This window comes from Sus scrofa, chromosome 7 (genome assembly GCF_054392235.1).
Source record: "Sus scrofa isolate SSC_HxYL_T2T_F1_AM1 chromosome 7, Sscrofa_HxYL_maternal_Yorkshire_Landrace_v2.0, whole genome shotgun sequence".
NCBI lineage: Eukaryota > Metazoa > Chordata > Mammalia > Artiodactyla > Suidae > Sus > Sus scrofa.
Genome location: NC_139389.1, coordinates 93220366 through 93246931, shown reverse-complemented (window position 1 = coordinate 93246931; position 26566 = coordinate 93220366). Strand labels below are relative to the sequence as shown.

The window sequence follows — 26566 nt, the reverse complement described above, 5'->3', positions numbered from 1 at the left end:
GATTTTTTCTTCTTTGGAATATTATTTTTCCCAAAGATCATTCCAAGGGGAAATCAGAGAAAAGATGTATTTTCAGTGAATAGAAAGGAATATATAATGTTAACTTGGATTTGGCCACAGAGTACTTTTTATTCTTTGGAAAGATTACAAAGATTAAATTTCATCACTAGACTAAATAGTATTTGAGATCTCATTAGTTTACAAATTGGGCACTGAGAAGAGCTCCTCTTTTTGCAGTAATGGCCATAGAGGGGTCTCCTTCATCATCATGGTCTTCTAGTCTAGAGTGGAACCTGATATAACAATGGAGAGTGCCTTGTATGTGTCCAGGGAAGGCACTCTGAAGAACCTGAGTCCAATCCTTTCTTACTTTGACTTATTGAACGAGGCTGCTATCCAGACCCTACGGGCTCTTCCAAACAGATGTCTGCAGGTGGCCTGCATTCTCAAGTGCTCCTCTATAAATAAAGTTTATTAGGGGATTAAGTGATCACTTGTCAGTCTCGAAAGGAGTAGATTGGACCCTTGAGCCTGATCGGTGGAGATCTGAGGGATGCTGACATCTTCTTGTTGATGAAAGCTGCCTATTCTAGATCTGTCTGTATCTCTATACCTCTAGAGATTCCTAACGATTTTTTCCTTCTTTCTTTTTTTTCTTTCTTTCTTTCTTTTTTTTTTTTTTTTTTACAAAATATGTGGTCAATAAGAAATGTAACATATTAGATTATACAGGACATAATAAAGCATTCATGTTTTCCTCTCTCAACAGATAGAAAACAGATGTGTTTCTGAAGCAGCTCAGAAAATGAAGGTGTAAGAAAGGAAAAACCATATTTTGCAGCCAAGAAAATGAAAGAACTATATTTTCAGACTAGGGTCATGATGTGCATATGGGCTTGCCTCCACACCTGGGTAAGGCCATTTGTCAACTTAAAAGGGGGAAAAAGTGAGTGGTCCATTTGAGTATAAATTATCTGTGTGTAGTATTTGTGGTCTCATTGAGATGAACATACAAATTGATGATAAAAATAATAAGGCAAAAATCTCTTATAGAAGTTTCATAGAAGTTTCATAAAAGTTTAATAGAAGTTTCATCTTACTGAGTGCAGCTGAGCCGACTGAGTCCTTTTCTGTGGATTTTATAGATCACACTACAGTGAGAAATTGAATTAAAATATTTGTCTTAATCTCCTGTTGTATAAAGGGGGCTGCTGCTATATTGTTTGAACCCAGCACTAGTCTTAGAACCAAAGTAAGAAATAGTATCATCTTATACTATCATTTTATAAATAAAAAATCACTACGACCCAGTGTGTTTTCCTGCCTTCCCCCTGGTTATACAGTGGTAAGTGAAGTCAGATTCAACCTAGATCTTAAAACCTAATGTCATTTCTGTTAATATGCTTTATCTCTCCTTTTGGCACAGTGAAGTTTGGTAATCCACTGAGACAAAGGTATGAAAGTATTTGACAAAAATAAGCCTGGAAGTCAGTTATATGACTTGGTGGTATACATGGAGAGAGAGAGAGGCGCCTTGCCAAGAAAGAGAGGAGAGGGGAGGTATTCTAGTTTAGAATATGGCACTCAATTATAAATAAATTGCGCAGAAAATCATAAATGATGGGTCTTCAGGATGCAATGCAGGGTTTCCCAATTTTAGCACCTTTGATATTTTGAGTTGGATAAGTCTTTTGGAGGGGTTTCCCTGTGCATTGCAGTCTACTTAGCTACATCCTGGCTTTTACCCACTAGATGCCAGTAGCCACCCATTCCCCATGCTCCAGCTGTGACAACCAAAAATGTCTCCAGACATTGCGCAATGCTCCCCACCTCAACACTGTTGAGGACCACTGGTGCTGTGATATGGAGTGTGGCACTTGTTCTCTAAAGAATATGTGCAGGGTTGGATAGAAGGCCAGTATTTAGACATGGTAAATATCTGTATGTGTGTAGTGAATGCAAAAGCTGCAAAGGTTATTATTTAATGCATCATGGGACACTATACATGGGGCACTGAAGAGCTTTGTGTTTCTGTTCTTATATTTTTATTCCATAGATATGAATAATGACAAAGACAGCAGATCATTTATGTGCACTTCTATGTCACCCAGTCATCTCCTAATTTTTTCTAGTGTGTTATTTAATTTCAGTTATTTCAGTCTTCAGTTCCATTTTTAGTCTTCAAAATTTTCCTTGTTATAATTTTCACTGTTTTCAAATTTTCACTGTGTTCATCTGTTCTCCCAAATTCAGCTACCATTCTTATTACCAATGCTTTAAACTCTTTACCTTGTAAATTATCTATCTCTGTTTCATTAGTAGTTTCGTCAGGATTTTTCCCTTGTTCTTTTGTTTGAAAGAAATTCCTCTTTTTTCTCATTTTCTTTAACTTTCTCTTTCTCTATGAAATTAGATAGAACTGTTACCAATTTAGACAACTCTTGAAGTGTCCTTGTGCAGGAGCAGCCCTATGCAGTCTACATGTTCTTAGTGGCTTTGCTTAAAGACCCGGATCTGACACGCACATTTCTCCCTGCAGGGTGTGCTGGGAGCTATCAACTTGGTGGGAGGTGGTGCTGGAGATGGAAGGGCAGAGCCAGAGCCAAGTGTGAGCTGGGGCTTCTCCTATGTTCAGTAATCATCACTGCTCTATTTTGGGAGGCTTCATGTCCCAAGGTGCTGGAGCAGAAATCCTGAGGGTTTGGCTCACATTGCATTGATTCCATTCCCTCTAAGTTTGTGCTCTCTGCCCTTCTGGTAATGGCATATTTGCCCCAGAGGAGGTCAGTGCTGGAGCAAGTGGGACCAGAGCAGGTACGTTATGCAGGCTGGGGCACACACTGGGATGATCCTGAGGAACAAGTCAGAGTTCCAGACAACTCCTGACCTGCTATCTCTGTGAGCACCAGCAAGGGCAACCCTAGCCCCGTTCAGATTTAGTGCCACATATGAATGTGTCCAAAACAGAGGCAGACTCACAGACACAGAGAAAATATTTTTAGGTGCCTGGGGGGGAAGAGGGGGAGAGTGGGATCAACTGGGAGTTTGGGGTGAGCAGAAACAAACTATTACATTCAGAATGGATAAGCAATGAGACCCTACTGTATAACATAGGGAACTATAACCAATCTCTTGGGAGAGAGCATGATGGAGGATAACATGAGAAAAAAATGGTATATATACATATGTATGTATATGAGGTAATATGAGAAAAAGAAGATATGTGTGTGTGTGTGTGTGTATACACACACATGTATGTATATGACTGGGTCATATTGCTATACAGGAGAAACTGGCACACCATTGTAAATCAACTATGCTTTAATGATAACAATACAAAATAGAGGGGCAGAAGGGCATGCTGAGAAACTGGCCAGTGTCCTGGGCAGTTTTAATTGGTTTTCTTCACCTTGTTTCCAGCAGAAAGGAAGTCTATGGGTGTCCTCTTCATGAATGGAATCTAGGTTTCTTACAGCTCTCCTACAAGTCCCACTGGTTTTCAAACCACATAAGGGGACTAGTATTCCTGGTGTCAGATCCCAGGGCTGGAGTGCCTTATATGGATCCCAGGGAGGATCTGCAAGCACATGATATCCCTTTCCTCTTCAGTGTCCTCTCCTAGGGGCTTGACTCCCAGCCTAACTTCTTCTCCTCCCTCCCTTCCTGACTCTGTGTCAATCTTTCTTTACAGTCTTGGTTGTGGAAGAGCCTTCCTGCCAGGCTTCCATTTGTTTTTGGTGATACTGGCTACATATTTACATGTATGCTTGATGTGTTCATGGAAGGAGGTAACCTCCGCATCCTCCTACTGGGCCATCTTGATCTCCTCCCTCCACCACCTCCTTTTAATAGACAAGAAACTGAGGCCTAGGAAGCAGGGCTGACCTGCCCCAAATCAGTCCTTCTGAGCCCAGTTTTGTTAAGGTGCTGTAGTGAAATGCAGTTTTATCAGAGGAAGCCCCTTCTTGGATAATTTAGCATTTTGCCAAACACTGAAGATGCACTTGGAATGCAATTCAAGTTGCTTTCTGTAACAGGATTCTGTTTTGTTTGCTTGAGTTGGCAAAGTTTCTCTCTGAGGACTGGGGAATCTCTACAGCTTCAGCAGGAGGCCTGCTGTCACTGGGAGGATGGCAGGCAGGAGCTGCTGGTTGCCAGCCTGTGAGATTGCCTTCAGGTGGCCACAGCTTCTTAAACACAGCCCAGGGAGAGCTGACATCACCTAGAAGGGGTGCCAAAATATTCCCACACAAATATTGAAGTTTGAGCTTTATTAAGTAGCTTACTATTCCTACTTCAGCAAATTCAGTTCGCTGCTGTGAAGATATCTACTATGCCTTGAAAGAGATACAGAAAGTTCAGCCAAGGAAGAGAATTTTGGGGTGGAATCTTGATTCCAGTGGAGAAGTTACCCATCCTATTACCATTCTCTCAACCGGGAAACCGAGCTGGGAAAAACAAGCAGTTGTATTTCTCTCTGTGTGTGTTTGTGAATCCACATTAAACACAGTGCTATTTTTAAAAATATTAATTTCCTTGAATAGGGAGGGAAATCAAAGTGGAATTAGCTTGTCAACGTGAAAGCATTGCTGGTTATAATTTACTTCAGAATGTTGAAAGTATTTGGGGTAGAGAGGCAGCCGTGGCCAATAATTTGCAATATTTTATACCAAGTTAATGACCTTTTACATATGGACTTGAGTAGAGTCTGAGGGTACAATATAGTTCCAGTGTCCCCAGTGGGTCAGGCCTAATTGATATCATTAGAGCCCTAGTCCTTTTGCACATGGCCTTGGAGATGTCTCTGTTACTAAGAAAGCTGCTTTTGATTTATTTTGCTTTTCTTCTTCATTCTTTACCTCTTTTCTTTCTTCCTTTCTTAAATTCTGCTCAAAGGCCAAACGTGTGAAGGTTATAAACTCACAATCCAACTGCAGGGTTGGAACATTCTGGCTTGCAAATCTGTTTCTAAAGTTGGGACATCTAACGAGATGCCCTTGGCATGTCTAACAGGTAGTGAGGGAGTCTTTCTTTTTTAAAAAGGGGGCAGTCTATGTGTAAGACACACTTAAACATTTCACTCATTTCTCAGATGTTTCTCGTTCCCGTTGGAAGAAAAGTATCTTCTGGCTCCAGCTGCAGCAAAAAAAACTTGAGGTCTCTAAATGATCTTATAAAACTTTTCTCTGTTCAAGTTCAAGTTCTGTGTCCCCTTAGCTCTGATATAACTTTTCATCCTCAGTCTTAAACTCACAATGGAACTTTTATAGTGATTGACTCTGGTAAAAGACTTTAGGTTTGACTTACTTTTATTTAAGCTAAAACAACCCAATAAATATGTTCAAACTGATTGTGCTTAGTAAGCTTATGTGTTTTAGATTATTTTCAAATTTTTCCATCTGTCAAGAAAAGAGATTTTGAAAGCCACAGCCAGAGATCATGAGTTTCAGTGGATTCTGGCAGTAACCAATGTTCAAGTGTGCCATCTAATAGTACAGATTCAATTATTTAGTGCATTTATTTTTAATAAGTTGATTGCATTCAAGCAGTAAATGCATCATTCTTTGATCTTTAATTAAAATGGAAATGTGAAAAATATACCGTTCATTGGAATTTTATCCTTGAGATTTTTTTGGTACCTCTTATTTGTAAGAGTACAGGATTGATTACAGAACACTTTCACAAGCTCTTACTTAACTGATGCTCAAAACCATGTAAGGTATGCAGAGAATTCCTGTGCTATAGATATGGAGACTGATAATTAAAGCGGAAAAATAGTTTGCCTCAGTCCACGCAGTTGAGAAAGAACAGACTAGTGCTCATTCTCTATAATTTTAGTTCAGGGGTATGCTTACAACCAATTGCAATCTGTTTTTGGAGGTGAACCAAATTCATAATGTGGCTTGTAAGGCTGTGCAAAGTTTGTATTACCAGGCTAGCTTCCCTTGTTCAGGCTTTACATCATTTCATAGCCTACTAAATCAAACTCATTATGTCAAGTTTTCTTTCTTTTTTTTGTATTTTTATTTATTTATTTATTTATTTTAAAAGTTTGTACCTTAGTTTTTTTGTTTTGTTTTTTTTTTTTTTTTTTTTTGTCTTTTTGCTATTTCTTGGGCCGCTCCCGTGGCATATGGAGGTTCCCAGGCTAGGGGTCCAACGGAGCTATAGCCACCGGCCTACGCCAGAGCCATAGCAACGCAGGATCCGAGCCGTGTCTGTGACCTACACCACAGCTCACACCAATGCTGGATCCTTAACCCACTGAGCAAGGCCAGGGATCGAACCCGCAACCTCATGGTTCCTAGTCAGATTCGTTAACCACTGAGCCACGATGGGAACTCCGTATTTTTATTTTTTATTTTATTTTTATTTCTATTTATTTTTAAATGATTTTTATTTTTTCCATCATAGCTGGTTTACAGTGTTTTGTCAATTTTCTACTGTACAGCAAGGTGACCCAGTCACACATACATATATATATTCTTTTTCTCACACTATCATGCTCATAATTGACTAGATATAGTTCCCAGTGCTATACAGCAGGATCTCATTGCTTATCCACTCCAAAGGCAATAGTTTGCATCTATTAACCCCAAGCTCCCAGTCCATCCCACTCCCTCCCCCTTGGCAACCACAAGTCTGTTCTCCAAGTCCTGGTTTTCTTTTCTATGGAAAGGTTCATTTGTGCCATATATTAGATTTCAGGTATAAGTGATATCATATGGTTTTGTCTTTCTCATTCTGACTAACTTCACTTAGTATAAAAGTGTCTAGTTCCATGCATGTGGTTGCGAATGGTATTATTTTGTTCTTTTTATGGCTGAGTAGCGTTCCATTGTGTATATGTACCACATCTTCTTAACCCATTCATCTATCAATGGGCATTTAGGTCTTTCTTTCTTTCTCCCTCTCCCTCCCTTTCTTTCTTCTTTCTTTCTCTCTTCTTTTCTTTTTCTTTCTTTCTTTCTCTTGATCTTCTCTGATATTCTTCTCTATGCCTGAAATACTCTTCTTAGTATGTTGTCATATATGCTATAGGGGAAAATAATGTTACATTCCTCAATTAGCAAAGAGTATTCTTTACTGTAAGACTGTACTGTCTTTTATATGCCAATATGTGTTGCCAATCTTCGAGAGGAAGACAGACTATGAAAAGTTTGCCTAACTTAAATAGTCTTGGGAGCTAGTGAATTTCCCAAGATCATGCAGCCTAATCAGTGACTCCACTAGGTGGGCCTCCAGTTTCTTAGTCCAGCATTTGTGCCATCATGTCACATTGACTCTCTGCTTTCTCTAGCAGTCATTCATTTGTTCACGTTGGTCAATATATTGTTTGGAAATAAGGAAATCATAGAAAAAAGCTGATAGCAAATGAATTAAGATTGCATATTCTCAGTTTCCATACCACCTGATAATTGAAAGTGAGCACATTCCAAAGCAGACAGGGCTTAAGAATATATCTTCAACTTGGTAGTGACTTCTTCAGAGGTAGGACATTGTTTTAAGTGTTTTCTAAATCAGTAGTGATAACCAGCTCTAATTTTTCACAAAGAGATTTTTCCAAATAATATAATCTACAATATTAAACAAGAAGGAGATAAATATACACTAATATCCTATGTAGGCATTCTTCTAGGGACCATTTTTCTTTTACAACACACATTTTAAAGAACATCAGTACCTCTTAATTCTCCCCAGACTTTCTGGGGAGGAAAAGTAAATAATAATAATAATAAAAAATCTGATATAGTGGGAATTCACAGGGAATAGCAATTTTATCTCCAAACTCAGTATGCCTGACACTTCTGGGTTCCTTAATGGAAGACCCTAGTCCACTCTACACCTTTATGGAAATTAGAAAAAGATGCATCCCCTGGGCAGAAACAATCCCTTAGCTAAGTCATCTCTTCTTCCAGGTGAGCTCAGCCCACTTTGGGACTAAGGCCTTGGTGAGCTGAACTCAGGCTGGATTCTAGCCCCCACCTAGAGTGCTGAGTGCCCTAGTGCAGTGAACTCCCTGCACAACTGCACAGGGAGCCCTGGCTGTAGAGAACCCACTCCTCCCCTTCTTTCTCTTGCCTCCTTCCAAATATGTCATGTTTGATCAGGGTACACAGCACTATTAGGGACCATTACCACCTAATACATTTTTATGGGCAAGGAGTGTTCTTCTATAGACTTCCCCCTTGGGTGCAGATCATATAACTATAAATTTCCCTGGGAGCTTTCAATTTCTTTGTTGTGATGCTACATCCCCTCTACACCTCATCGATCCCATTCTCTGGAATTCTCTTTCTTATTCATCAGACTTCTCTCTGTCATAGCTTTCTTTTGGCATATGCACTCTGACCCTCACAACCCTGCACATATGTAAGGTACAAAGAGCTCCCTGGCCATGATCAACGATAAATAAATCCCAGAGGTACCATTGAATTACTGCAGTTTTATTTCCACCATCATTCTCTCCTGCCTTTATCTTCCCTCTTAAAGTGTAAAGAATCTTGATGTTGTTGGGAAACCAGATGAATGGGTTCAGTTAGCAGAGATATAATACCCGTGCTGTTTCTTTGGGAGATCTGAGGACTAAAGTGCAAAGGAGGCTCTCTTTTAGGTCAGGGAGGGACACATGGGCTGTATGCTTTAGAATGTATTGTTGAGAATTAATCAAAATGAAACGCAGGTTTGCATCCTCTTGGGGAAAGGTTAGAGCTAAAAATGAGGTCGACCTGAGACTAAACCTTGGTATGGTTACAAATTGCGTGGGAGTGGGCCAGGTGGTTCATCCTGCCATTCAGTTTCCTAATCTTCAAAATGGGATTGACAGCGCCACCCACTGGCCTTGCCGTAAGAGGAAATGGACACTTTATCTGGAAGATGTTAGTTTCCTGGACCTGCTCTATCCTGAACCCCTAGCTTCTCTCTGGCATTTCTTCCTCTTTGACCCTCCCTCTTGCCAATGACAGTTCTCTTCTTTGCTTCTCTTCTCTTCTGTCCTCTTCCTTTTCTCCCGCTTACCCAAAGGAAAGTGGTACCTTTTTTCCACGTTGTTCTTTAGAAGATTTTCTTTAGCAGGGTGATGTCACAGCCCTTCCCCTTCTGTGAATAGAACCATTTTGATCAAGACAAAACCACCATGGGATCCCAGAAGAGGTCACCTGGAGCTGCTGTGTGTAGAACCAGACCTTCAAAGAGACCGCCCTTCATGAAGAACTTTTGAATTGAAAAGAATGTTTCTATTCACCACATCTTTCCAACTTAACAAGGGGAAGTTAAAAGACTTGCACCTGAACTCAAGAAACATCACACTTTACATATATTTCTTCACTGTAACCCTAGAACAGTGAACTATTCCTGGAAAAAGGCTTTTATGGCCATTTCAAGAGAATGAACTGCAACTGATTAAGGACCTGACTCAGCTCTACAGTAAGGGATGAGCTTTTTGGGGTGATTTTCTACCTGGGGTTATTGTTCCTGGGTCAGTGAGAAGCTATTTATGTCTAATAGCTTTCTGCTGATTAAAAGAACATAAGATTCTACCTCATCCACCCCCATCTGCATCTAAAACCACTTGGGGGCCAACACAAACATTGAACACAAACACATTGAGTATTTTTTCACAGCATTAACAAAATTCCTTTCCTTGCAATTATATATATATATGTGTGTGTGTGTGTGTGTGTGTGTGTGTGTATGTGTGTGTGTGTATATATATATATATTCCAGACCAAGTACCTGAACATTAATATGTAGATCTGTGAAAGAAATGAGATTGTGCCGCAGTTGAATTGAGAGGGAATTATCATCCCCATTTTTTACCTCTCTCCTGGTTTCTTTTCTCTTTCTACCCTAGACGCCTCCCTCCCTGTCTTTCTCAGCCTCACCAGATACTCTGAATTATGGTAAGCATGTCTGACAAAGCCCCAGCAAAACACAACTGCCTTTCCAGGTACCAACATCTTCCTATGAGTTTATATGTCAATCCAGTTAAATTGTTAAATTCCAGCTGGTTTACTCAAAAGCTGTTTATTCAAATGTATTTATAAAGCAAACACCAAAACCACCCACTGTCAGATACTCACACATATGCACACCTCAGCAGCTCATGCTGACCTGACAGTAGGCGTGGCTGTTATATTTTACAATAGTTGAAATGCAATAATTAGCTCCCAGTCAAGGAGGGCAGAGAGGAAGGAAGACCTCACTACCTTGCAACAAATTACTGAAATCAGTATGTCCAATTTTTAAGGACTCAGTGCTAAGAGGAAAAATCCCTACTATAAGTGGTTACGATATGGCTGTCATGGTGACTTTTGCCAGAATTCTGATATCAACCTCTGGTTTTTAGTCTTTCTATAGCAGGAAGACCTTTTCAGTGGGATTCCTGGAGGGAGGTGAGCTAGAAAGTAAACTACCTCAGATTTTAATAATTTAACATCCTAGGTTTTGAGGTTTACATTTCCTTTTCTAATTTAATTTGGTTGTTTGTTTTTGTTTTTGAACACAGGGTAAAAATGCACTCATCTGTCAGGATTAAGCCATGTTATTTCTTTTTCTAGGCAGATGTTCTTTTTAGTTCCTCCCTGGAGACTCTGCAAATTTTAATTCTCTAGTATGTCTACTATGATGTAGGTATCCTATTCTTATTTTTCACTTGAAGGAAACAGCATTCAGAGGGGGGGACATTTCCAAATGCAGAGAATGATTTAATAGAGAGGCCAGGCTTGATTCCCTAGCCTCTACCCAAATTCTCCCTTTGGGTTCACTGTGCAGTTTTATAAAAATAAAATGTATTAAAATAATATACTTTTAGCAGACAGTGAACCCAATCTTGGAGTCCTAACTGCACAATTTAAATTGACAGCAATGGGATTTCTTTATACACAAGAGTCAATTAAAATTATGAAACTGGGCCCAGGATAGGTTCAGGGCATTAACATTTAGAAACACTTTGACATTTGCAACAGAAATGGGCCAGACACTCCCTTCAGGACACCTCTTAGTTCATCATGTAAACTTGCCTCTCTTTTCTCTTGATTTCAAGATAAGGAGCTCCATGTCTCTGCTTCATCTTGCAGGGCTGCTTAGCTGGCTAATGGACCATCTTTCCATGGTTTCAGTTTTCTCATAATTCATTAAATGCATAAGACTTCTGTATTGCTGGTTGCTCTCCAGAGAAAACTAGTTTCTGAGTTTTTTCCTTTGAAATCACAAAAGGATTCATGCCTCTTCTCTGCTTTAGTCCCCTAGTCACTGACACATGTCTACTCCATTAAAATAGGCCCTGAACTTGGCCTCAATTCTCCCCAGATCCCAATTCCCCCCAGATCCTCTGGTGGAGGCAAACTACTTGTCAAGGGCCAATAGGACACATGTCCCTGAACCACAGATCTCTCTGGTCCCCAGTGACAGTTTTCCCTGCCATGTTGGAGTGAGAGGCATCGTTCTGCCATCTGAATGGAAACCTTCACCTGATGTGTTCTTAGAGCTTCCCCATTCTATTTGTACAAGTCATCCCATGTTTCATAGAATGTGTGTTGGGAGCAATCGATGGGGGAGATATAGTGGTTTTTTCCTATGTTATAATCCTCCTTGGTAATTGTGTTCATGGTTATGATTTTATACACACGGATCTGGAATGTTCTGAGAAGTTGTCAGAAAACCAGTATAAATGAAATGTCAAGACCAACCAAAAATCTGTGTGTGTGTGTGTGTGTGTGTGTGTGTGTGTGTGTGTGTGTGGTGTGATTTACTTATCAGCAGCCATTTCTGAGCACTTCTGATTCTAGAGAGGCATATTGGTAAGTATCACATGGAGATGTGTAAAACATGGCCCTGACATCCAGGACTTTAGAATTAGTTTATAGTTAGGAATTACACCTACAATAGGTTATTTTCCTGGCTGCAAGGCAAGGAGTAAATCAACTAAATTCAGGAAAACTTAATTTTGTCAGAGATAAAAAAGAATCTATGGCTATTTCTTAGGAAGTAAATTATTGTCCTCTCAAGGAAGATCACAATAAGGCAAGAACTAGAAAAAATTGGAGTAAATAAAAATCCAGTCTTAAAAGCACTGAAGTAGTAGAAAGGTCACTGAGCTAGGTCACTGAGTTAGGAATTCTAGTCCATCCCTGCCACTGAAGAGATGAATGTATTCAATGAATAACAGAAGTTTCTCTCTCTTTATAAATATAAGTTAATATAAATTAATATTAATACTGTATTATATCATTTAAGTAATTATACACACATGTATAAATATGAAAATATTAAAATATTCACAAATATTTAAAAGTAGTACCTGTTACAGTAGAAATTTTAAAAACTGAAACACCTATGAAGAAAACTATTATTTTCATTGCATATTGATAGGCAAATTTACAAACCAAAGGCCCTGGAAACTAGTAGCTAATCGCTAGGCTGTGTACAGAACTTACACATTCCAAAGAATGTCAATAATAATTAAAAGACGTCACTCTACAGGCCATGATAAAATTTGGCAAATCAAGGCCAATTATGCCTGAAAATACAGCAAAGCATCATGCAACCACAAAAAATAACCACCTGTCTTCTTCTATTGGTTAATATCTGTGACCAAAACAGCAATGATAGCTGCTTTTTTCCATCTCTCAGTAGGCCATTAAAAAACCCAATTTTCAAATGCCCCTGTTTCAGGAGAGTACCCAAGATCAAAATCAACTCTCACCTTCTTAAGCCTTTTTCAAAACTACGCAGAAGAATCCCAAACCTTATAACAAGCCCATCCCAACACTTTCTCGCTGAGAAATAACTTGTGTGTGCTTTCCTGTGATGCAGAGTTAATTTAACTTTGACTGAAGGTATATTCCTGGAGTCCTTTGGCTGAAGCATTAAAAAATACATAGGGTATAAAACTTTTTAAAAAAAAATAAAATAAGGGTCATGGTTAAAGCTTATTTTTAAACAATTCTCATTTAACAGTCTTCACAAAGATGATTTTTATTGTTTATTCTATCATATAGATATTATTCCCTTTGAAAATATGTAAAGTATAAGAATGATATACAAATATTATGCTTTACAATTTATTAAGTATAAAATTTTCTACTTTTTTCCCCACCTTTATTGAGATATTATTGGTATATAAATATGTAAGTTTAAAGTACACAATGTAATGATTTGATACACTTAAAGTTGTTCCTCGATATTCTCAAGGGATAGGTTCCAGGAGCTCCCACAGATACCAAAATCCAAGGATACCCAATCCCTTATATAAAATGGTACAATATTTGCATATAACCTAGCACATCCTAGCTTATACTCTAAATCTTTTCTAGAGTATTACAGTAACTCATATATTCTAAATGTTATGCAAGTAGTTGTAAATTCAATACAGAAGTTATATAAATGGTTGCCTTGTGTGACAAATTCAAGGTTTGCTTTTTGAAATTTTGTGGACTTTTTTTCCAAATATTTTTGGTCTTTGGATGGTTGAATTCCTCGAATGCAGAACCATGTATATGGAGAGCTGATTTGTTTAATCTGTGTCATAGAAGGATTACCACAGGAAGGTTAGTTAATGCTGCCATCTCCTCACATTATTATTTGTGTGTGTGTATGTGTGTGTGCGATGATAACATTTAAGACCTGCCCTTTGAACAACTTTCAAGTATATAATGCAATAGAGTTAGAGTCACCAAGCTGAGCATTAGCTCCCCAGAACTTATTATTCACCTTCCAGCTGGGAGTTTGTATCCTTTGACCAACATCGCTCCATTTTCTCCCACCCTCTCATCTGTTGGCAACTACCAATCTATTCTCTATTTCTTTGAGATTCTACATATAAGTGGGAATATAAAGTATTACAAATTTTTCTTCTTATAATTTTATTCATGCAACAACTCTGTAAGATATGTATATAAATATATAAGTACTTTGCTCATCTTAAAAATGAGAGAATTATCTACGATAACAAAGGAAAAGGAGTGTATATATATGTATATATATATGTATATATATATATATATATGACCTGGTCATTTTGCTGTACAGCAGAAATGGGAACAACATTGTAAATCAACTATATTTTAATTTTAAAAAATTAGAAGTATTTAAAAAATGAGACAATTATTATTATTTTATTTTATTGTTTATTTCATTTATTTATTTATTTATTTTAGGGCTGTACCCATGGCATATGGAAGTTCCCAGGCAAGGGCTGAATCAGAGCTGTAGCTGCTGGCCTATGCTACAGCCACAGCAACATGAGATCCAAGCTGAGTCTGCAACCTACACCAAGACTCACTGCATCTCTGGATCCTTAATCCACTGAGCAGGACCCAGGATTGAATCTGAATCCTCATGGATACTCTTTGGTTCATTACTGCTGAGCCACGACAGGAACTCCAGAGAGAATTAAAACTGAATGAACAGGAGTTCCCTTCGTGGCTCAGTGGTTAATGAACCCGACTAGCATCTATGAACATGAGGGTTCAATCCTTGACCTTACTCAGTGGATTAAGGATCCGGCATTGCCCTTAAGCTGTGGTGTATGTCGCAGACTCGGCTCAGATCCTGCGTTTCTGTGGCTCTGGTGTAGGCTGGCGGCAGCAGTTCTGATTGGACCCCGAGCCTGGGAACCTCTATATGCCGCAGGTGCGGCACTAGAAAGACAAAAAGACAAAAAAAAAATGAATAAGCAAAATTACAACCTAACAGTAATTGACAAGACTCGGACTTCTTTGATGCTAGGCAGTCCAATATCTCAAGTTCTTCAATATCTCTCTTAAACAAGCCAAGGGTCTAGCTTGCTTTTTTTTTTTTTTTTTTTTTTGTATAATAGATATATCAAAATCCAGTTTTTACAGTACCATAATTTTACTGATGTTCATAATCCTGCTTCTTCATAAATCTGCTCATTCCTTTTGCAATTGTTTAAGACCTCATGTGTGGCAAGAAAATGCATTGCATTAGGTGAACAGTGTAGAACTTAAGGGAATAGACTTGGGTGTCAGACAGCTTGGGTCAGAACCCTGGCTCCAAGACTTTGTTGGCCTTGGGCATTTCTTTAAAAGGGAGGTTGGGATTGGCATATGCACGCAGAGGTATATAGAATGACTGGCCAATGGGGACCTGCCGTATAGCACAGGGAACTCTATCCAATATTCTGTGATAATCTATACAGGAAAAGAATCTGAAAAAGCATGGATGTGTGTATGACTGAATCACTTTGTTGTACAGTAGAAATTATCACAGTATTGTAAATCAACTGAACTTCAATTAATTAAATAAGAAATAAATGCATTGATGTTTGTTTCTCATATGTAAAAATAGAGATAATGGCATTTTTAATAAGATTGCTGCTACAGTAATTAATTTTTGAAAATCGGACCTGACAAATTTTGTTTGGGGCTGCAAATTTCATTTTTGAAGACACTGTAAATTATCTCATAGCTAACAAACAGTCCAGTCTAATTGTTCAAGCATTGCCACTAGAATTCTTATCCCACAGGTGTATGACCTCTAGCAAATGACTAAGCTGCCCCTCAGGTTCATATCTCCATCCATAGAAGGAACATAAATGCCCACTTACCACAGGTCAAGAGTCATATTATTTCTGGGATCTCAGATCCTACACAAGCCCTGAATAAAACTGTCTAAATAAGTGGCTCCAAGATGAATCCCAAGTTTCCTCTACTGTGGTCGCAGAACAGGGATGCACTCAAGAGTTTGGATAGAGAAAGGTAAATGAAAGCAAAGATTATTTTAGGCTCAAGTGTTCTAGTGCTTACTAGAAAAAAACATTAGTTCAGGCTTACTGTTGTTTTCAGCATTTTTTAAGATCAATGAATATCAAACATTTAGGAGTGGTGTCACATAATGCATACCCTTTTTTCAATGTCACATGAAAGAAATATATGAGAAATGTGAGCCCTAGGGAATAATAACAGAGTGACACCTCTGTATTTACCTAAAAGCTAATCCTTCCATGGAGGAATGCTCATTAAATACAGTTCGGAGAACTAAAATTTAGTGTTATTTGTAGTACCATGTATAATTGACCTCCATTTGAGCAAAGCAAGGCCGTCAGGATTTTCATGTTAGTCACTCACTGTAAAACATCCTGTGTGGCATTTCGAAATAACATAGTCAAGGGAAAATCAAGGAAAAATACACAAAAATGGGTTTATTTAAAGGGATGATGACACATTTTATAATCATGATGGTACAATTCATTCATTTGGTTACCAATCAGATTTTGCCTCTGCCCCTAAAGCCTACGGGTCCTCTCACTTCCAATCTCCATGGGTGGGGCTTAGAGTATCAGGAACAGGTATGTGCTGTGCAAGTGAAAGCCAGTTATGATTGGGGGGAGGTGTTGCACATAACACTGCAGGTGCTAATGTATTTTTATGGACATTATGTCCATACTCTAAACATACATAATATATTTTCTGTTGTTTATATCCTATTTGCTTTATTTTATACGTTTTATAAATTTATAAATTGGAAAATGAAATGATTAATGATTTGGCCAATGTCATGCACCTAAAAAGTCATAGGACTTGACATTTCAAGTTAATGACATTTTGAAGTTCCCATTGTGGTGCAGCGGAAACAAATCTGACTAGGAGCCAAGGGGTTGGGAGTTTGATCCCTGGCCTTGCTTGGTGGGTTAAGGATCCAGTGTTGTCGTGAGCTGTGGTGTGGGTCACAGGTGTGGCTCAGATCTGGCATTGCTTTGGCATAGGCTGTAGTAGGTTGTCAGCCGTAACTCTGATTAGACCCCTGGCCTGGGAACTTCCATGTGCTGCTGGTGTGGCTCCCCCCGCCAAAAAAAATTAATGACATTTCCTAAATTGTGCTACTTCCAATAATATTAGAAAACATGACTGTACTGTACTATTTGTTCAAATGAAAGAATTGTATAACTAGAATAACTGGTTAAATAGTTTATTAATTTTCAGTTGAGGAGTTCCCTGGTGGCTCAGTAGGTTAAGTAGCTGGTGTTGTCACTGCTATAGCTCAGGTCCCTGCTGTGTAGCAGGTTCAGTCAGTCCCTTGCCTGGGAACTTTTGAATGCTTCCTGTGCTGCCAGAAAGAAAGAAAGAAAGGAAATTCTATTGAGACCATTAAATAAAATTGCCAGGGTGTTATATCCAGAGTTTTTTTTTCCCTTTTGCATTTTCCAACAAAAAATGATGAAATTTCCCTTACTATATTCTTCTAAGCTTCTTAACAGAGAAAAGACTTTTGCCTGGAAGACACTTTGCCTAAGAAGGCAATCTTCTGAGGCCAAAAACTTTTCTGAAGGCAGTAAAAGACTGACACTTCAGCCTTACTTTGTTTTAAAGAAATTTTTATTAAAATACAATGAGCTAGTCCTCTATACGACAAAATGTGTCTTTAACTAGTTAGAACTTTCCCTCATTATGCTGAAAGGAAATAATTCCAGTGAGTAAAGTACCTTAATGAATCCTTGATTATTTAAAGAATATTTTTCTTTATCAGGTCTATAGATTATTAAAAGAAACCACTTTATGAAGAGTAGGTATTTTTAAAACTGTGAAGTACAAGAATTGTGGAAAATGAAGAATTCTTACTAACTACACATCCTGTGTCACTGGGAAACATGGGGCATGTGGGCCATATAAGGATGGTAGCAGGTATGGATGGGCTCCAAGGAACATCCAGGATTGCTGCAGCCACTAGAAATTAGGAGAGGAATGAAGCAGATTCTCCTGTGAGCCTCTAGGAGAAACCAACCTGCCTACACCTTGATCTTGAACTTCTAGCATCCAAAACTGTGAGAGAATAAATTTTTGCTTTTTTAGGGTCACACCTGTGGCATATGAAAGTTCCCAGGCTAGGGGTCAAATGGGAGCTGCAGCTGCTGACCTACGCCACAGCCACAGCAATGCAGGATCTGAGCCACATTTGCAAACTATACCACAGCTCACAGCAAAACTGGATTCTTATCCCACTGACCCAGGTCAGAGATCAAATCCATGTCCTCATGGATACTAATCAGGTTTATTACTGTGGAGCCACAACAGGAACTCCAAGAATAAATTTTTATTGTTTTAAATTACCTTGTTTGTGGCACTTTTGTACAGTGGTATTGGGAAAATAATACACTAAATAAAACTTATTTAAGATAGTATACTTTTTTCCTTATTCTTAATGAAGGAAAAAAAACTGAAAAGTGAAATTTTTAATGATTCTTGTGTTTCCTTTTATTTCTCTCTAATAAATTAAACCCAACAGACTACATGTTACAATGAGAAAAATGTGTTTGATTCTATTTAATAATTTATTTTATTAAATATATTTAAAGAGTAATTTGTGTGTATTCAGATAGGCCTTGTTTCCATTTTCTAAGTCTAGCTGTCTCTTAGGAATTTGGAAATTATCAGAAAATCAATTAAAGCTTAGGTCTATAAATTTGGAATGATAATCCATGGAAGAATGGGATTTAAAACAAAATATCCAACACTGCAAATCTAACACTTTATGTTAAAGACAGTTAAGTAATTCAGTTGAGGCGGTTGGCTTCTATCCTGCGTAGCTGCTAATAGGGGAGTCAAGGGACTGTAGAATCTGTCTTATCTGAATTGGAATCTGTGCACCCCAATTTTAGCTATGAGAACTTGGACAAGTCAATTAACCTCTCTATGCTTCAATTCCTGTTTTCATAATGATGGAAATGATCACTGTCTCATTGGGCGATGGTAAGTATTAAATGAATAAGTACATGTAAAGTGCTTAAGAATTGTGTCCAGCATGGATTAAGTTTGAAGAGATGTTGCTATTATTAGGATGACTATGTAACTTATCTTGCACATCTGGAGAATTATGGGTGTGGGAGGGGCTCTACTATAATTGACCTGGATTATGTAATCTAAGTGTCTGGGATAACCTGAAGTGTACGGTAAGGGAAGGTTTAAAAGCTCTGTGGACTGAAAAAGTTCATCACAAAGGCCCTAATATAAACTTGAATAAACTTCAAGTTAACTTCCTTAGAAAGTTTTTATGGATTTCTAAGTCCTCTATCTTTTCTCAGTAGTTCTGAAATCTAAACAACTTTGAACCCCCAAAGTTGTACAAGATGTGTTTATTACTTTGCATTGTTTTTCATAAAACTGTGAAACTGAATTTAGCTGGGACAACATTTTGTCTTTATACAGTAAGAATATCATTATATTCCATGGCTGGAAATATTAACATTGAAATGGGACAGTTAAGCCTAACTGAATGCACCATAATTCCTATCTAAAATAAGAAATACTCGGAGTTCCCGTCATGGCGCAGTGGTTAACAAATCCGACTAGGAACCATGAGGTTGTGGGTTCGGTCCCTGCTCTTGCTCAGTGGGTTAACGATCCGGCATTGCTGTGAGCTGTGGTGTAGGTTGCAGACACGGCTCGGATCCTGCGTTGCTGTGGCTCTGGCATAAGCCAGTGGCTACAGCTCCGATTGGACCCCTAGCCTGGGAACCTCCATATGCCCCGGGAGCGGCCCAAAGAAATAGCAAAAAGACAAAAAAAAAAAAAAAAAAAAACTCGAAATCCAAAACACATCTTGTTGTAAAATTTTGTTAAGAAAAGGTGGATTTGTATTTGTGTCTGTTTAATTCAGCAAATTATTTTAAAAATTTATTTTCTACGAATTGGCCAATTTATTAGGTGTTATAATATTCAATTAAAAACAACCTTGATATAGTTCATGAGTGTCAGAAAACAAAACATTTACATTTCTGGAGGAGATAGGCACATAAGCTTTTATTCGTGGTACAAAGCACATTTCTAATTGTTCAATGGAAATACAAACCCTGAGGTTTGGATATGAAAACTTATAGAAGGGGGCTGCAAAAAAGAGGAGCCAACTGACCCAAACTTTAAAAGATGATTAGGATTTTATTAAGCAAAAATGTAGGGGAGGGTCCTTTTGATTTCAGGAACCAAAACACATTTGATATGTTCAAGGCACAGCAAGTAGTATGAACGAAGTAAAAGATGACGATGAGAGATAGTAAAATCTACTAGAAAGAATAATTTCTGATACCTGAGAAGAAAAATAATATTATTTTAACTCTTTTAGAAGATAGTTTTTTTCCCCCTGTTATTGAAAGAAGGAAAAATACATTTTAGGGTAGATATTTTGCATGAAATATTTCTTTTCAAATGAGCTAGACTGTTTTGAATAAAGGAATGTAGCATTTCTGATTTGGCCTTTTGAGACTGCAGAGAGAAACAACAAACATAGAAACTTTAACCCCTGTGGGGTATATCATTTTATGGGAGATATGAGACACTGAATTTAGAGCTTTATTCCTCAAGATGGAAAGACTGTACAGTAACCAACCCATCTGCTACCATGGCCAGTGTAACCAAGTCTTTGGGGACCAGGAGGTAGCTTTCTGTTTCTGAAAACATTAGCTTATTCCTGCTCCTACCTAGTAAACACAGTACATTACATAGAGTGTGATTTTTCTATTTTACCAAGGACCTGAGCCACTTCAGCAGCCTACACCTTCATCCTCATGAGAAGCCCAGGTATCCTTCTCATCACAGGTCCCACATCTCATGAATCATAATATGAATGAATGAGAGAAAGTAAAGACACTTTATGTATTAGGTGAGCTTATTTTAGCTTCAAGAATTGGAAACCAGGGGAGTTTAGTGGTAATGAATCCGACTAGTATCCATGAGGACATGGGTTTGACTCCTGGCCTGGCTCAGTGGGTTAAGGATCCAGTGTTGCCGTGAGCTGTGGTGTAGGTTGCAGATGCGACTCAGTCTTGCATTGCTGTGGTGGCTGTGACTGGCAGTTGCAGCTCCAAATGTATCCCTAGCCTGGGAACTTCTCTGTGTTGCTAGAGCAGCCCTTAAAAAAAAAAAAAAAAATCGCTGGGAACCAAAATAAACCAGCATTAATAAAAGTGATAGTTATGGGTATGACCTTTGAATATTCAGTATAAAAATCAAGAGGTCTCCAAGAACCCCAAAGATGTGGGTTATGTAGCTTCAAAAGGGATTGCCACGGAGAATTAGCAAATCCAGACAAACTTTTCTTTCTCTTGCTCATCTCTTAGTTGTCTATCTAATTCTTTCTTTTGTTGAGGCAGACTGGCTGTCTCTGCTTCTTGCTTCTCAGTCTTCATTGTAGAAGATAACAATTCCACAGTGTCCAAATTGCATATGTTTCTTACCACCAGTCACACATAGAACTAACTTATTTTCTCTGCATTCCATTTCCAAAACCCAGAGAGCTCATCTGATTAGTCCAGCCAGGTTAGCCCTGCTCATAATCCCTGATATGGTCAGTTTTTGCCTGGTTCATAAAGAGCAGGGTGGTATCACAGAAATCTAGCTGCTGGTTCACACATTTGCAGGAGAAGCAGAGAGAATAAAGTATTTGCAATAGCTGGAGATGTGGAGAGACATCTTGAAAAGTATCTACTCAAACTATTTCATTAAATTTCTTTGGTTCTTTGGATAATATTGGGGAAATAATGTTAAAAAGACAGTTTATCATTTGCCAAATCCTCGCTGTGTACATAAAACAATGTATTGTGTAATGTTGGTGTAAACGCTGGCATACAGATCTGGGTGCCAGTCTGGCTCTACAGTTTGAGTCTGGTATATATTTTTTCTTTTTAGGGCTGCACCTGAAGCATATGGAAGTTCCCAGGCTAGGGGTTGAATCCGAGCTGCAGTTGCTGGCCTGTGCCACAGCCACATAAATGACAGATCTGAGCTACATCTGCGACCTACGCTGCAGCTCATGGCAATGCCTGATCCTTAACCCACTGGGCGAGGTCAGGGATCAAACCCACATCCTCATGGATACTAGCTGAGTCTGTTACTGCTGAGCCACAACGGGAACTCCAAGGCTGGTATTTTTGACCAAGTTCCTTAGTCCTTCCTAGTCTCAGTTTCATCATCTGTAAAATGAAGATGATCACACCAACCACACAAGATTGTAACATGCATAAACTAAAATATCCAACTTAATACTGGCAAGAAGTAGGTTGTCAATAAATAGTGATTAATAAAAGGACTGTTTATTTGGCATGTGTTCCAAAATTACAAGTTATTGCATCAAAACTATTTTTAGTATGGGCCTCACACTGATACTCCCATAGCCAACCTGTTGGGGCCACATACTCTAATAAGATGTTGTGATGGGGTCAAGTTCATTCCATTGCTCATTTACCTCTCCACAGAGCCTCTCCACACAAAAAAAGGAAAACTTTAATACAATGCAATATGAGAGTCACCTTGGCAGGTAAACATGTTTTCTGGTTAAATATTGTAAGAAAAGTTAAAAGCGGATTGTCAAAATTCAGCTAGAAATAAGATCTCCAATTCAAAATATTGACTCATTGACATTACCACTGAGAGAAGAAGGTATGAAACTTCCAAAGAGAAACTCAACCCAGGGCAAGAAGGAGATGATATGGAGTAAGCTTTTTTTTTAAGCATCTTTTACACTCAAATAAGATCTGAGCTGTCATAAAAGAATAGAAAGAAAGAAGATAGTAGCTAAAGAGGAAGACAAGAAGAAGAGTAAATGATAATGTACAGGCATAACCAGTAGTTTCTATTTGCTTTGTGCTCCAGGACACAGCCAGGACAAGTCATCAGATCTCAGAGTGAATTTTTCTAGTTACTGTGAATGATGCATTTGGTAGGCTGTCGTGACGGATTGTTGATATTAGTGGTCCTGAGTGTGATTAATAAGGCTTCTCTGTCTCTGACAGAGTGGGAATGGCACCACTAAAATTGAACGGAGATGATCCTACTAAAAATCTGTTAGGGATGCTCCTTGGGGGAAAAAAAACTGGTACAAAGGAAGTACCAGGAGTAGAAGCATCAGTTCACCAGCTGTAGCCACATCAATCACAGCAAGATAGCAAGGTCCCATTAAACTGAAGAACACTGTGCTTCTCACTTGGTCCTCTTAACAAAGAACATGTCCAAATTCTTTCCATCCTTCCACAGGAGCATATGTTTATTAGGAAGCATTGTGTTTGTACCAGTGTATATATTTGTGTGAAATGTTACCTATGTGGATGAAATGAAAAAATCAAAATGATATTACATTTGAAATTGAGGACATTTTTGTTTTAAAATTTGTCAACTGTCAGGTAGGAAAAAGAGAGAGAAAGAGAGGGTCAATCTTTGGTCTATGAACAGATGTGTTTAACATTTAGGTACTAGAGCCAGGGTTTTATATGACATAAAATGAAAATATATTCTCTTATGACAGTATATCTTTCATCACCATTAAAATACAATAAAACTGTACGATGGAAAAGAGGAAATATTTGAAAAGTTGGGTGAGGCTGGGTCATATATTGAGTTAGTATCTGAGAGTTATGTTTCTAGTTAAGAGCATAAGTTTTACTTGATGGGAGTAATACATACATTTGTCCATCTCTCCTAGCTTCAGAAATTGGAATGTGTGCTTCTAAAATCAAAGACAACTGTTCTTATTGATAGCCTGTTCAGAAGGACTGACAGCACAGAGCTTTCTACTTTTCTGGTAGGTAGTGTAGTGGGGGCTTACATGGTACTATTACTGATCAATTGCCTTGTATAATCAATGTGGACTTTTGACAAATGTCAATACTATATTAACACAATTGCCTCTCAAGAGTGGTGTAGTGTTGTAGAGAAAAACCTTTAGTGATAACATTAACATTCCTAGTGAGAGATGCTAGATGAGCTTCTATTTGTTCTAGGTAAAATAAACACAATTCTATTGGTTCAGACCATTCATTCTAAGCAGACACTCTGGAATCTTTTCCTTTTATGTTTTTATTATTTTATTATGTTTACTTAATTTTTTCTTTATTTAGTTGCAATTAGGATAATTTAGCAATGGAAATAATCTATACCTTCATGATACATTACAATGTACTAAGTACTTTGCATACATCATTTCATCTGGGCGTCACAACTTTTTGATATATGGGCTCTTATAATATTTTTTCCTCTTTCTTTTTTTCCCCATAAGTTACTGAAGTATGGGAGAAGGGATGGAGAAAAGATTCTTACGCCCAGGAGATGGAGATGGTCTAAGATTTGGAAGTCACTCAAGGGAAAAGTAACTTATGGTGCAAGTAAGCTGTTAATTCTGTTTTCACCTTTCAACTGGTTATTTCAGCCTCATGTAGATGGAATTAATATTTATCTTAAATGATAGGGATGTGATGATCACTCATGGTACATAGGGTAATATCCATTTTCTTGCAGATCTGGAGTGTGTTTAATAAAATTTTTATACTTATTGTTCATATGTTTGTACATATCTTCCATAAACACAACTATAGCACATTCTTGTCAGATACAGCTCCTCCTAACTGTTAGAACAGATCAAATCCACAGGAGAATAACCTGCAGCAGGTGGATTTTATTAAAAACAGTTTCTAAAGATACAAACAGATTCTGCCAAAAAGCTGTCCCTGTATCAAACTCAGGGATAAACTCAATTCTTATAAACATATTCATGTGCTTTAAGTCCCAAATAGTTAATGTATATATAATGTTTCAGGTGACAGAAATAAAAAGATTTACTTAAAAATGTTTAAGTAAATACAGATATATCCTAAAAAAAAAAAAAAACAGTTCCCACTTACCATGCATCAATTATCAATCAATGTTTTCTTTGAGGTTCTGCCAGTGTTTGCCTGAAAAGTCTTGGGCTGCTCACCTAAACAGTCCTGAGCTTCAGTTTCCTCATCTGTAAATAAAACTGTGGTAATAATAATGCATATATTATTTTAAGGAAATAAGCATTGTGTTCTATAATGAGTTACCTCAATAAATGAAATCTATTAACTTAAGTGGTCATTAGCATGAACCTATAAAATGTTATATAAACATTATTATATTGTTCCAAGGGTTGGTCTAGTATTTTTCCTCCAATAAAAGTTTGTTAATTGTAGGGAGTTACACTTAATAAATATATATAAATAAATGTTGGAATAACAAAACTATTCTAGCTGGACCAAAGGAATTCATACTCAAATGTCACAAGCAGATGTATATTTATGGGTTATAATTCAGTCACATTCATTCAGAGTTTTATTCTGTGCAACATGTGGTTAGATTGATCTTTATTTTCCTTGACTCTCATTTTTATCATTTTTTTTCTTTTACTGATTATTATTATTGATTATTGTCTTTTTTTCTATTAATTATGCCTGATTTTTAGTTAGCATATTTGCTGGCCTTTGTAGGATTTCTTAGTTTTTTTTGTTTTTTTTTTTACCATTGAGATCATGAGAACCACTGTGTGATATGAATCACTTTGTAAGGCGTTATGAAAATAACACTTAGAAAGGAATAACTTCTTAGCTGGTTTGAAAGGACGACAACAATCCTGTTGAAATCATATTTAAAGTCCCGTGTAGCATGGCTCTCCTCCATAAATGTTGGCAATAAAATGACCAGAGTGTCTTATTCATCCAGCCAGCCTAGAGCAGAGTCAGGATTAGTATGTAAGAGTCTTGGCTTTTGAGTCTCCTTAAAACCTTCATAGCTACCTTAACCATAACAGAGGGCTTTCAGGAAGAGGCATAATGAGTTCATGGTAACTCATTTCAAATATCTTATGTGGCACTATGTAGGATACCACAGAACTGATTCTGCTCCATAAGAATTACCATTGGTGTTCCTTTTTGAAAATTCAAACCCAGTTAAATTTTTATTCAAGATGGTAATAGTACTCTTCTCATAGTCTTCCTGGAAAGAAGCATTTATAATCAAGAATACACTGCCTTGAAGTTCTCTTGTGGTGCAGTGAGTTAAGGATCTGGCATTGTCACAGCAGCTTGACTGCAGCTTGGGTCACTGCTGTGGCTCCAGTTCAGTATCTGGCCCAGGGACTTCCATATTCTATGTGTATGGCCAAAAAAATAAATACATTGCCTTATTTCTAAGCCAGTGGGCTGTATTTGTGAAGGCCAGCCAAGGGCTTGCTTTGTTTAATGAGAAAAAAAATCTTTTTAATCTTCTCTGAGATCATTTTAAACCGATTTCATTTATTGCTATTTTTTTAGATTACCAAGGATCAGAAATTTTTAGCAGAAAAAAACTATTTAACACTCATGGAAAAAAAAAAATCTCAAAGTATCAAAACAAGCATGAATCATTCCTGAAGGATTAGCTAGGGTAGGGCAAAGGCCAAAAGAAATTGAATTAAAAAGGGAAGGAAAGGTCCTTAAATATGCACACTTAGGTTAAGACAGATATATAGGACAATGGGGGAGATTGTTGTTTTCATGAGCTACAGATAGTTCAGCTGAGCAAGAGGAGACACTAACCCAGCGGCATGTGCTTAAACAAGTTGAACAAGGCTGACAGTTGAACTGGACACCAGGTTTTATTCCCTAGCAGATTTCAAAAAGTTCCTTGAAACAGAGCCGGCAAGGAAATTTCAGCAACAAAGATTTGAGGTTGAAGGTGGAGAAGAAAGAAAGAGGCAAACCCGAGGTGGGTCAAGAGGGACAGGGAATGGAAGGTGTGGTCCTGAGCAACTGTTCAGGGCAGCCTCTGTTGTTCCTGGTGCATTTGAA

At 37.9% G+C, this 26566-nt stretch overlaps 1 long non-coding RNA gene across 1 annotated transcript in view; it reads left to right on the top strand.

The window, feature by feature from the left end:
- LOC146401776 (uncharacterized) overlaps positions 1-26566 on the top strand; it is a 112128-nt gene that overhangs the window by 72691 nt on the left and 12871 nt on the right. The window contains exons 2-3 of the long non-coding RNA XR_014811490.1: positions 23431-23529; positions 24004-24109. This is a non-coding gene — a long non-coding RNA (uncharacterized LOC146401776). The remainder of the gene's footprint in view (positions 1-23430; positions 23530-24003; positions 24110-26566) is intronic.